Below are 14,144 nucleotides of genomic sequence, written 5' to 3'. Positions count from 1 at the left end.
GCCCCTTGCTGTGAGGAGTAAGTAGTACAGTGTGGTTTTGAAGCATCTCTACTAAGGAGGGAAACGTTTGAGGATGTTTTTGTGAAGAATTAATTCTCTGGAAAAATGAGAATTTACCTGCATCAGACTGCAATAACTGTTTTTCCAGTCAGATTTTTACAAACATCTGACCTATCTGAGCAGTTTACTTCTTATTTCCTATCTGTTTAGGCTGACCCTGTTACGCATCTGCAACAGATGCTTCTGAATTTTCTCAAATCGATTTTACAAATGGTGAATGTTAACTCATTCTGGTCACAAACAGGCTGAAACACCAGCTCACACAAAGTCTTAATGTCCCGTCTGCATTCCTTTTCATCTTCTTCATTCACTGCTTTTTCCTAGGATTCCTGCTCTTTGAAAGACCATCACTGTTTAATTCCTGTGCCATCTTTTTTTCATGGCACTCTGGAGCAGAAGCGTTTTTTATAATTCTGCTTTTTTCCTGCAGAGGGCCAGTTCAACCCATTTGAGTCCCACATCCATCTGGTGCAGCACATACACTGTCTGACATTGGGGCAGGTTTATAAGTAGAGCACTGAGAGCAATTAGCATTTGAATTAAAGCTACCTGTGGATAACAACAGGTGATTACCCTATTTAACAGCTGTTAAGTGGTGTTATTTGCCAGCTATAGACCACAGACTGAGTGAATTGTGTGCATACAAATGGGAGTTACTGTGCATACACATGGACGACAGTAATTAAATAATATTTTTTAAATTGCAACAGTCATATGTAGATGTTGGTTCAAAGCAGGTAGTAAAAGGAGGGTTTGGGAAGCATTTCAGAATGTAGGACAGTAACATCATTAAGGTTAAAGATGCAGTGTGTGTGTGTTTTGGCAGCCAGTGGTTTGTTCTAGAAGTAAAAAGAAAAAAAAAAACAACAAAGCTCTCTGTTTACTCTGATTCAGCTTCTGGCAAACAGAGAAAATAGTAAGAAACTGGAGCACAAGATAATTTTCTCCTTCTGTTTTAGCTCTACGTTTCCAACAAGGCTTAATCAACCTCAGCGTTCCTTGGAAAGCCCAGCATTGTTCCTGCTCTACGTGCCTCCTTGCCTCCTCGCATATGTGGGAGAAGCTGCTTCGCTAACTTGCTCCCTTCTGTGCTGGGGGTGGATGAATGTCTTTTTTGAGCGTTTGCTTAGCATATGGCTGTGCAACATCCTCTTAAATCCGTGTGGGGTCTGTCCCATGGTTCTGCTTTTCATATTACTGCGTAATATCTCACCGAGTCTGGCTGCACCTTTTCCAGTAGCCATTCTCATTTGCTGAAAAGTTTTTCTTATGATCCCTTTCTCCAAGGCCATGGGTTTTCAATGACTTTTTAAGGCCTCCCAAGGCGTCTGAAGGGAATCTAAAGCTGATTAGATTTCTGCTTAAGTATTTGCTTGCACTGTTAAAACTAAATTATTTTATCAATGACGATTGGTGTTGTTGCTACTCCAGAGCTGCCTGAGTTTTGTGTAAGTGCAACTGTTACAAATTACAGGATGAGCTTAAATTTTTCCCTGTGGCATAATTATGTATTCAGTTTTAAATCTCCCATGATTTGCAAATGTGCATTCTCACTGAGTTAGTAGGAATAGAGATGTCCGTTCATGTACATACAGGTATTCGGTACTCAGTTCCAGACTGCTGGAATGCAGGGTCAGTGCTACAGCTTAAAATGGATGGCTGTTGATTTTTACTAATGAGAGCTGCCTGATTAAAGCATTTACTGTATGGAGTATTTGAGCTGAAATTAAATGCTTGTTAACCTTCTGATGCTAGCCAATTGTGTGCTACATCCAGCCGGAAAATTATTTTAGTGACAATCTTAGTTAACTGGAATTTGATGCAGATCAGTACTGAATCCGTCTGCTATTAAGAGGCTGGTAATGACTTAAAGAAGTTTTAGTTAGAGCACTGTAGTCCTGAGTCATAGCTACATTGCAGAAGGCTCAAACTGTTCACAGATGAGCTGTATGTCATCAAAACAGTTATTTGAATAGAGTTCAGTAAGGGTTGGATATATGAACACCTTCAAGTATGTCTTTTCTTAAGGTTATCCAGGGATCATTATCTAAGTGATGGTAATACTCACCCATTTTTTTTTCCCCTAAATTTAGGCCAAAGGCAAACTCCATGCTTGTGGGCAGGCTGATTTACAACCTATACATCACTAATTTTTTCTTTACTCACTTGCTCTCAAGCAGGAAATTATATTTTTTTTTTCTAAATGGTTTCCTGTCACAAGTACCTTTAGAAGCTGTTTCTCCTTCCAGACAGAAACTTGGTGCCAATAAGTGTTTTCTTAAGTCTCTAGCCCTAAAATATTGCCAAATTCTACACTGGTACAAGTCTCTGTTCAGATTGTGCTAAGCTTGTGCCCTAGCCAAGCTTAAATAGCTTTCTTTATTTTAAAACCACAAGATACTGCACTGTTTGTACAGTATCCTTGCCATTAGCAGCTGGGCATCTTAATTTGTCTCAAGATCAATGTGAAAAGCAACACGAATCTTTTTTTTTTCTTTGCATCCATGTTGGGTGATTGGTATCTTGGATGAACAGAAGGTCTCCTGGTATAGGAAGAGCACACAGGCCAGCTCAGTGAGGGAGACATGCTGGCCCCATACCCGGAAAGGAAAAGCCCCAGGAAAGCATTGATAAATCAGTTCTCTGCAGAGAGCATGTGGCACGTGGCCCTGCCTCCCCATGGCTTGCTGCAGGGCAGGGAGATCAGCTGAATTCATCTTGCCCTTCTGATTCCTTCCTCCTGCTAATCTATATCTGACGGGATTATGTCACACAATACAAATCCAAATGTGTCTATTTAAAGATAACCAGCCAAAGTACAAACATATAGAGAGAGATCTAGAAAATTTTTAAAAATTAAAGTAGAATAGCTTAAAGTGCAGAGAGGATAAAGTAAAGAAGATAATTGCATGTTCTTGACCACTGGCAGGTTTTGCTTGGATATCTGATGAATCACAATGCCTGCAATGAGAATTTGGTGTTTTGGTGTAGACCTAAAACTGTTCTCAGTTCAGGAGGAAGACAACATTTGTCTCTAAGTCATGAGACAAAGCAACTTTCAAATTCATTTTAGTATATAGCAAAGTCATTTGAAATCTCTTTTTCAGTGGTATAGGTTTTTAACACTGCGACTGATAATAGCTCTTATGAAAATTGTAGTTTAAGTAAACCACATGTCCACATGACCTACAAACATGCAAAATTAATTCATAAGCTTAGTTGTTACTTAATGATGACATTAAGCTGCAAAGGAAATTATAGTATGCTGTAAATATTTTGATTTGCTCTCTGTTTTTATGTTTTGCAGTGACATATTAATCCATCAGGAACAAAATATAGAAAATGCAAATGCATATTAACTAACAGATTACTAATATATGAAAGAAATATGGCAATTGGGGTACTTTATTGGAGATGCAAATCTTTTTTTTATTAGTGTGGCATGAAAATCTAATAAATAAAAGATGAAAGAAACTTCATTTAATTAAGCTACTGCATTGTAATGCTAGCACTATTGATAGAATAGCTATTTAACAACATAGTAATGAATGTTCAGATGTCACAGCCATGGAAGGTGTAATGCAGGGTTTTAATGCAACATTATTTCTTTTCTTATCCTTGCTTTTAAACACTGTTCAATATCAGTCATGTTTGTACTCAGTTGTTTCCAATCTATTACAGAAAAAAAAGAATGTTACAAAATACTTTTTGTTACTTAAAAAGTGCTATCCTGATCACTATAAAAAGCACGTGAATAAACCTTATTCAGCCATTATTTTTTCACAATGCTTATAATAAATAATTCTTGCAATAAATAAAGTAAACTTTGTTAGTAAATAATAAAGTAAATGCATCAGGCTGGGAAGGTTTATGTGTTCCTTGCAGAACAGAGACACACTCTTCAATGTTCAAATACCCAAGGGTAATATTTAATTAACCCACTTGGTTATAAATTCATGCAGACTTTTCTTTGTCATAATAAAACCCAGAGCAGAAAAAGCCCTAGAATTTCTCCTCTCTTGGTTACCTACTATTATTAATTTACAATTGTTTATTCAGAAAACCATTGCAAATAGTGGTGGTTAAGGGCTCTGGTGGCCCTCGGGATTTTTTTATGTTCATGTGCTAATGGTCTGTGTTCTCAATGCTGGTTTGTGACAAATGGGTCATTGTCTTCTCTAAACTCACCAGGTAGCTCTAGATTCATATCAGTGCTATAGTCACATCTCTACTACAAGTTCTTTTGGTGTTTTTGTTGCCCTACACTCGCTCTGCCCAACTGCTCCCCATCAGTGAGACATTTGCTCTCAATACCCATACTAGATATGGCCATCAATGCAGATCCTTGCCAAAAGAGTGCAAATGGGGATATAAAACAACTGAAACAGCCGTGACTTGGCCATTCAGTATATTTCTGACATGTGGGACTATATTAAAGTCATTGCCATCAATTATAATTATCCTTGAATTGCGTGAGCTCGTCATGTTCACATGATATGTAGCTGTTGACTCTCGTTAGAGTAGGTTTATATGGGAATGAGATAGAAAGAGACAATCATTCTTACCCAGCTATCACATTTCTGACCTCCTCAGAGTCCACTGCTTAGACAAAATCTAATCCAAACAGGGCAAAGTGCTTTTGGTGTTCACTGTTGAAACCTCCCAGAATCTTTAAACCATCAGCTTTTGTGGTTCACTGACTACCTGAATGAATTATTTTCAACTGATTTGGCACATCTTCAAAGGAACAGATGGTTCCATCTTTACTGCAAAAACAATAACTGCAGCAGCAACAAAATAATCTGTGAGTCTGCCTAGAAACTCCTTAAATATAAGGGAGAGCTTGATGACCATCTTACATTTCTGACAATTATCTCAAGGAAGAAATACATTTAACAAGAAAATCACATTATAATTTACTAGGCAAAATATTACATCCATGGAACAGTTGTTTGAGGTTGCAGGGAGACAAAACTGTTATGCATGAGTTTCTAATATGACCTCCCCTGCAATACAGCAGCTGGGAAGAGAGAAATTATGAAAATATGATGTTGAGATACTTCTTTATTGAAGCTAAAAATAAACTAATGTATGTTACAAAGAAAAGAATAGAAGAAGAAAATGAAAACTAGGCTTAGAGAAGCACAAATGATGTGAGCAGGAATATGCAGCAAAAGCACGAGGGATTTCAAATAGTCAGAATTGTCTGGATTACCACCTAGCATAATCTAGATTTTTTTTTTAATGGCCTTAGTCTAGGAGTGCTTGTTTTAAGGCAGTATCCAGTGCATATTTGGAATGGGATTCTCCTGAATTTGCCTTTTAGTTTCTATTATTTCAGTACAGGAAAAGCAATATAATTGACAAGGTAATTTTCTTCAATTACTGAAAAGGAGGTAATCAGATATATAGGAAAGATTGACATTAGAGAGAAAGCAATTAATATTGATCATTGTATTAAATACATACTTTCTTTTGCTAATTTTCTAGGGTAATATTACAGAAATGACATTTATTAAAAAGAAAATCTTTCCCTGTACAGACTAGCTGTCAAATATTAATATGAATTCTGACTTTTTTATTATTTCTATTTTTACATTGCAAGTAAATTGTCCGGGATACTATTGTATATTATAGAAGAGATACTCTATTGCAGACAAGGCCAATGACAGTGTCAGTTCTCTGTCTTTTATGGGGAGAGCTAATTACTGGCAGTAGGCTATACAAGAAATATTTGGAAAGCTACTTTAGCTGAGGCAGTACTTAGTCACTGAATCGCTATACCCTTGGCTTCTCAGCTTTTCTTTGACCATGCTGTCCCCTCTGCACAGCTGTTCAATAGGGTGGGAAGAGGACCTTGCTTAAATTTGGCGTGCTGCAAACTTAATTCTCTGGTCACTTTTCAGCTAGATTTGCTGCCTGATCCAATTCATTGCATGGTTGTGATGATGAGACTGCTCCATGGGGGAAGGAGTAAGCCCTGATGAGCACGCACTGCGTAATCTAGCGCTGTTAGTGGGTAAATGCGCGTCAAACTATGGCTGGCACGAGCAAACGTGTTTCTCTGCTCTTCAGTCAGGGAGAGGCAGGCTCTGCAAAGGAAATCTCTGCTTGAGACAAATAGATGTGCATTTGTGCTGACGTGAGACCTTCAGGGGAAGTGGTCTAGATGTCAAGGTGGTTCTCTGGGGTAGATTAGTCCGACAAGCAGGCTGACAGGTCAGGCAGTTCCTGCAGCTTGGCAATATTCTCAGGAAAGCACTTGTGTGGTAATGAGGTCCATTCCCTCACCAAGGTGCAGCTGGTAGTTAGCGAGGGGTTCAAGGGCCCTGAACATCTGTCAGAGCAGGCAAACAGGTGGAATCCAGCTGTGGCCACAGTTGCTCTTACAATTCATGCATCATACCGAATCCTACGGGATGCTCCTGGTGGAAAGCACTTTACTCGTAGGTTAACATATTGCCCTCAGTCTGTAGCCTGGGTCCCCGCCCAGCGAGGGTTTCATTTGCTGTTTACACATTAGCAGCAATAACAAGGAAACATGGAAGCACGCTGAGGTTTGAAATAATTATATTTGCTAAGTACACACAAAGAGCTTGACTGCACTCTCACCATTGATCTGAGTGATTTCTGACGGCTGCTTTACCCTGATGCATTCAGATCATTGCTGCAGTACTTACAAGTTACTTGCAGGGGTGTTTCTTCTTCCTAGGTGAAAAAAAAATTAAAATGATGGTAACAATTAGCAATCAGCAAACAGCCTATGGCTTGATTACAGACACAGGTAGGTTTTTGAAATAATTTGTGTATTGAACAGAGTAATTTTATTTTGCTTAAGTGCTGCTTGAATATTCCTTACAGACATATGTTCCTAGAGGGGAAAAAAAAAAGCCATTACATAATAAAAAGGTTCAGGCTGTTCTTAGTGAGATCAATGCAGCTCATCTGTTTACATGATTCTAACTAGGATTTGTTGGGTAAAATACTTTGGGGAAAGGTTTTCTTCTTGAATACTGAATGACAGGACTTCGTTTTCATCATTTGCTCATATTTAATTACTATGTCACAAGGCCTACATTTAATCTTAGTTTAAGAATCTGTTTTTTCCATGGCTTATTTAAGAAAGATTAAGATAGGTATTTAGTATGTGTGACTTGAGCAAAAAGGGTTTTTTCCCAGTACATAATAAAAAGGTGATGCAAAATAAAATGTCTTTTATTTTCCCTCCTTTTATGTTCAGTAGTTGACAGTTCTAATGTTTTTAATCTGTATCTTCTATTTTCTGTCATTTTTCTCACATCCCTAAATGAATTGTACCTTTCAACCATTTTGTTGTCCATCAAAATTGGAAAACAGAGAAATTTCACCAATCGCGAACTTGACTTTCAGTGCTGCCTGTTCTGTCATTCTCAGTTCAGCCTCAAATTTAGGATCTCTCAGTGGGAGAAGATGTATCTTTGGTGAACACTGACTTTGTCACAGCTTGACAGTACTTTTTTATATGCCTTAGGTTTATGGGCTTTGATGTTTCATGTTTATTAAGTTGTAAATTGAAAATAAAATGAAAATTCAAAGCAAGTTTCAATCAGAATTGTAGCATGTTTTTTTTTTTCCTGTGCACTTCTGCACATTTTAAACCCCTTTTGCTAAGTGAACCTTTTATTTAAAAAAAAAAAAAAAAAAAAAAGTTGAGCAGGTGACCTAGCTGATAACTAAAGTGATGGATTTGAGGCTGTAACTGCTTAACTGGGAACACTGAAAAAATACACACGGAGAGTGAAACCCAATGGCGAGGGGCTGGAAATGGTTCTGTCTGGGGGAATTTGCCAAATCGCCGGTGCGTGTGCAATGAGTGAGCCTCTAAGTTTCACTGTGCTCACGGACACCTTGACAGCCTTGCCCTTGGCAGAGCAGCTGCCTCCCCAAGAAGCCAGGCAGGGCCTTGGAGCCCCAGGCAGGCAGCAGAGGCGGCTGGGAGCCAGCTGTGCAGGTGCGAGGTTTTTCCGTATCGCTTTGCATGCAGTCCGTTTCCCCTGCAAAACTGCTGGCCTCAAGAGATGTGATTCAGTGCAAATGAGTACTGGAGGAAAGGATTTTGCCTAGGAAGGATTACCGTAAGCAGCAGAGCTAGGGAGAAGGGGTGTGTGCTGTTTTATGTCCTACGGCTGGCAAAGTTTATCTGTGCAGATGTGAGAGCTCCTGCTGTGTCTTCGGATGATGCTGATATGCTTCAGCCTTTCAGCCTGATGGCATGGCTTTTCACTGCTCTCAGTCTAGAGGGCTGTTCCCAAAGAGGTAGCAGAAGCTCAGGTTAAACTGTATGGTCTGGCTGCTGTAGCCAGTATCTGTGGGCTTTTTTTTTTTTTTTAATTGATCTTATGAAGTATTTCTTTTTTCTGTCTAAGGTGATGAGAATTTACTGTTGTTTTGATGAGTGGTATCTCATATAAAAAATAAAAAAGTCTAATAACTTTCTTCCCCTTCCTCTTACCATTTCCACAACAAATTGTTGTTTAGTATTTTACCTATACGTTAACTGGGACAATGACATGGCAGGTATATGGCAAGTATGTCTGAACATTGGTCACCTGTTATGTGCAAGAAACTGGGAGGCTCATATGAAGTTTATGTATAATTTCTGCTTTATTGCAGACTCCTTGCTGAAGGAACTAGAAGGTGAAAAGGTGGGGACTTTGTGTGATGGATTCTGCTGCTCCACCTATGTTTGCCTCTTTTGTGTCTTGCCTAATTAGCTGGTATTTAAATCTCCTGGAGCAGAGTTCCCAACTGTATGTGTGTCAGTGACTATCACAGTGAGATCCCACTAGAGGACTGTGGGCACTTTGTGGTTCCAGCAGTGATAACTGGTTTCAGTGTGACACATCTTTTTATTTTTTTAAGTGAAAATGTGCAGATTAAAGACCACAGCTGAGATGTTTACAGTTGCAACATGGTGAACAAACAGATAAGGTAATTTTCCCCCTTCTGCTAGTTACCAAAGCAACACTATGAAGATACTTTTAATTTAGTTTGGTGCTGTGAAGATTAAAGCTTAATTAAAATGCTGATATTAAAAAAAAAAATAGTAAAACACTGGAACAGCACAGGAAAAAAAGAAAGACATAATTATAGTCCAGTGAATACTTATCACTTGTTATGAATCTTTGGAGCAGAGATATTTTTTTCTCTCAATTGAGAGTAATTTTATTCTGATCATAAATTTGAATGACCAGAACAACCTAGGATCATGGCTGTTTATAAATTAATAAGGACAGTTGGAAGGAATGTGTTATTCTGATCATCAAATACAGGACAGTGAGTTTTTCTTTGCTGGTCCATTTCTTTAAAAAATTCTCTTGCATACCAGTCAGGGTGAAAGACTTTAAGAAGACAGAAAAAAAAATATTCCTGTATTTCACATGGCTTGCATAGAAATTCAACTATTTAATCTTGAAAGATCTGTAACTTTCAAATTAATTATTAAACATATTCCTATTGTGAGTTTGGAAGTAGTCAGGTCTTCAAGTGATACTTACATGGATAGTCTCTTTTTACTAACAGAGCTACACCGAGGTGTACCAGATGAAAAGATAGGTTGGGGTGCCGGAGTGGTCTCATTTCTCCAGGAATGAGACTTTTATCACTTCTATTGGCCAATTGAAAAATTGTTGCTTTGCCAGATTCATCCTAATGAGTTTAAAGTTGCTGCGGAGAGAACCTATTTTTGCCCAGTCCAAGGGAAACCAAGACCTGAGATGATATTCTTTCACTGAAAAATTCCAAGTAGTGATTTCAGTCCATGACAGAGCAGGAGTGCTAGAGAAGGATCAGCTTCAGCTTGTTAGCTTTGTTGATAGCTGTGTTGCTGGTTTCTTCAAGAACTTGCTTGCAAGATACAATGGCTCTTATCCTCGAGAAGTAACTCCAAAACTGACTCAGCTAAACGTGCTCTCTTACTAACCTACTCTGTCCATCTTGCTCAAACATTTTAAATCCATTTTTGACCATATATCATACATTACTTCTGTGCATGTATCATTAGCAAAAGTAATCATTTAACCTTTCATCAAAGCAACATTATATTTGTTATGATCCTGTCATGACTACTGTTGATGCAACTCAGCCTTGTAGTTCATCTCTGACTTCTTGCCCTGGGATGCTGAGCAAATTGAAAGGTTACTGGGCCTGAAGGACAAGCTCATTGTCCTTCTGTCTGGCCCAGGATGTCTGTGAAATGCAAAGGGCTCTAGGCTGGGGGAAGTATATAAAGTATTTCATCAATGTCTGCCCTGTTCTTAGACTCTTTCTTGGCTGCATTGTTTTACCCATTGTTGGAGACAAGATATTGCATTATCTGGAGCTTTGGTAAGGAAAAACAAACCTTTCAACTTCAAAAGTATTATTTTATTTTTCTAATCAAAACGTAAGTGAATTTTCTAGCTTCCAGGCTAGCATATATGTATGAGATCTCAACAGGCCTATAACTCACACTTACTCCAAACGAAATTTCTGATTCTGTTATATAAGCTGTTAAAAAACCTCACGGTGTAAATCTCTTTGGTGGTATTCCTGCAAAACTTTAAACAAACAACAACCAAACAAACACTTTTAACACAAGCAATACTTCAGGAGACTCTCCCATATGGTACAGCTTGGATCACTGTCTTTCAGGAATCAGAGATGAAGAGAACATGAGGGACCATATAACTTAATATTATCCAGGAGCATGTACAGTTAAAAGTTATAATTGCTCTCTTAAGAAAATTAAAGTATTTTTGTTCACAAAGAATTATTAGTGTTGAATACCTACTTAGAGAAAAAAAAAAAAAAGCCACGTAAATTTATTCTGGAATGCCATTGTACAATTTACTGTGCCAGGGACTCAGGCTATTTATGTTTTTGACTGCATCGTCTTCACTAAACTTTAAAAAAAATATAAATTTCCATGGTAACCGCTGCATCACACAACAAAGACATGTATACACCACTTAGATCTTTAAAGAGGTAGACCTTAGAATGAAATATAGCTTGCATTTTTTTAATTTTTATTTTTTACTAAATGATATTCTTCTTAGTAAATGCTCAGGTTTTGTTGATTTTCAAGAAATTCTAATTTTACATTTAAAAGCATCGCATAAAGTATTGTGTCTAAAATAGCATAGTTCTGTCATAAAGCCATTAACTTGATGAGAGCCATTCATGCAGATGAGATCACTGAGCTGTAAGACAAGAGCAGGAATGGCTGTGAGGTGATGGTATTCTCTAGTTCTGTCTTCTTGTTATTTCTACTAGACATTATTTTCCCATTTTTCATTTTTTATCACAGCAGAGTGATAAGGTCACAGTAAAGTCATAGTGCTGGATTCTTAAAAAATATTTGTATATGTATGGTTATATTTTCCAACTGATTTTTACAGCTACTGTCCGGCAGAAAAAAAAAAAAAAAAAAGTGGAGGCCATTCCGTTTGTCTCTAACTTTGTAATGAAACTGCAGCTATTCACTTGAGAGCATGTATCACTTTAGTAATGCTTCTCATTTTTCATCTTTCTGTTCACAACATCTCAGGTCCCAGCTCTGCACTGTGGTCCATCCAGGTCACCTGCACTGCAGAGAGCTGCCCAGGAGAACTTCAAGGCAGTGCCCGTGCCACTTCTCCTGGTTGCCACCTTGAGCTCCGGTTCTTACAAAGGCAATTAAACAGCTGGAGACCTGTGGTGAGTAGTGTCTCTAGAGTGTAACATTATTTTTTTCGTTCAAAATAGATCTGAGGCAAAAAGCAAATCATACCTGAAGGCTGAGGAAAAATATTGTGGTTTGATTGTTTCTGGACTGAGGAGCTGAGGGCTGTGCCTGTGGCTTTAGCATGTGGCTATGGGCCTTCTGGCATATCATGCAAAGTTTCTGGCAAAGGCTGCTTGTTGGTATAGCCTCGTTCATGTCAGAATCACTTTGCCACTGAAATAAGCAGAGTTAGAGACTCCATCCCTCTCTCTGTGCTGTGGAAATACTTCATTTTTTTGGCAAGCAGAGCTGCTTGCCAATATTTAGCCCTCAGCAATTTTTTATGATTGAGTTATAAAACCTGGAAATAAGAGCTTATAATGAAAATGCCAACACCACATTAAAAATAGCAGGAGCAGTGGGCACGGCTGTAATGATGTTCTTTGCTTTGGTTTTAATTCCTTCTCCAAACCAGCTCTGCTTCCTGCAGCACTGGAAGTAAGAGATGTTCTCAACACCTGCTGCTCTGAACACGCTGTGTGTGGGTGTGCAGTGCACAGGCTCCCAGATGGGCTGCCTCAGAACACATCCAAATTTTGCGCTGTGCTGCACCATGCCAAGAGGGAGAGGAGGGGTGATAAACCAAAGGATGGGGAACAGTTATCATGGGAGTAAATGTTCCCTTTCTGTAATCAATCTTGTACCTAGGAAATTCCAATAATTTGACTTGAGTTTCTTCTGTTTTATACCCATGTAAGGGAAGAACTCCTGGTTTTGTGGGAAGATCTTTCCCTCTGCTTCGGGTGCCAGCAGCCCTGGGATTGTTCTGCATTCCTCTGCAACACTGATTTCCTTTTGGGATCATCTGACTCTCCCTCCATCTGTTGAAGAAACTTTTCATGCTGAATGGACATAGTATAATCTCCTTGAACTTGAAATACTTCCATCTAACTGAATTTTTTGGACTTACAAAAATGGCATCTAGCTGGAACGTAACAACTTGGAATGGGGCAGAGGGAAGAGCAGGCATTAGTGGTGGTGCCATTGTGGGGGGACACTTCAGAAATGCTGAAAGCTTCACAGTTTATTCTGCCTCTCCCTCTATACCTCCTATTCCTCTCCTTTCATCTGCATGTACCTCCTTTCTGTCAGGAGTTTATTTGACTGAATGCTGGAGCAGAAGATTAGGTAATTAGTAAATTAATGTTACTTGGCTGTCTGTTACAATCGAGTGACACATATCTAAACACAGGGCTGAGGTTTAATCACACTAGCCATTGATTCTGAATGTGCAGCAGAGCACCGTGTCCATCAAGGCAATTCTGTACAATTAGTCATTCTTGACCAACAGTTATTATTATGATAACTGCTAATAAATTACATTTTCAAAGTCATTATGCTGTCACAGTTCTGGGGGCTGTGAATGTGACAGAGAAGTTCACTGCAATGAAGCTGACCAACTCTCTTGGTAAAGCTTCTTTGTTAGTTTCACTGACATGCTTCACAAGTAGTTTTATGAGAAGTCTTTGTGGACACATGCACCTTAACTTCATAGCTGCCCTTCAATACTAGGTTGAAGTTCTTTATGAAGGCTGTAAATGCAGAACCTGTGTAAGTTTCTCCAGTGTCCAATGGATGTGGAAGAATCCCCAGTTCTTCAGGCAGCTCTGCTGAGTTCTGAAACTGGAAGAGAACAGTGGAGTCAGGGAAATAAGACATCCATGGATTGAGTTGGATGACAAGTGGTAGTAAAAGTGAAATGCAGGCAGATTGCAAATTGAAAGGGGTGTTGAAAGTTGAGACACAGACAAAGACAAGCTGTAGGCTGAGGAAGGAGAAGCAGTACATCTCTTCAGCAAAACTTCCTAAAAGTTTCAGTGTGAAGGGAATGGAAGGACCTATTTGCACAATATGCTGTTGCTTAGAGCCTTGGCTGTGCAGTTTTCCCCAGCATTAGGAATGCATTTTAAATAACTGTTTACATTGCTATGGCAACCCTGTAGACTGGCCATTTCTTCTCTGTAGTCACAAACTAAAAGAGCATAAAATCCCAGAACATTTTTCTGCAGCTTGTGTATTCCTATAACCCATCTGTGAATTAGTTCACAATGACTACAATTAAGAGATTTTCTCGTTGGCTTTTGCCACTTGTCTATTCTACTTTTGTTTCTCTTCACCTGAAATATGTCCTTCAGAGGCAGGATCCCATTAATCACTGTCTTTTCCCAGAAGTATAACTGTACTGATTTTCAGAGATTACCTGTAACATGTAAGCAAAGCATTGATGAATGAGCCCTTGAAATTCCATGTTTAATCTCTGTGGTAAAAGACTATTTCTGTTAATATAGCAGTTTCTTTACTT

General features: G+C 38.7%; 1 long non-coding RNA gene across 1 annotated transcript in view; it reads left to right on the top strand.

Moving 5' to 3' along the window:
* The window catches only part of LOC137861174 (uncharacterized), a 105,594-nt gene that overhangs the window by 86,153 nt on the left and 5,297 nt on the right, over positions 1–14,144 (top strand). Inside the window, exon 4 of the long non-coding RNA XR_011099445.1 lies at positions 11,627–11,775. This is a non-coding gene — a long non-coding RNA (uncharacterized lncRNA). The remainder of the gene's footprint in view (positions 1–11,626; positions 11,776–14,144) is intronic.

Source organism: Anas acuta, chromosome 9, assembly GCF_963932015.1.
Source record: "Anas acuta chromosome 9, bAnaAcu1.1, whole genome shotgun sequence".
Lineage (NCBI taxonomy): Eukaryota > Metazoa > Chordata > Aves > Anseriformes > Anatidae > Anas > Anas acuta.
Note: the sequence above shows the minus strand (reverse complement) of the source record. Positions and strands in the feature narration are given on the sequence as shown.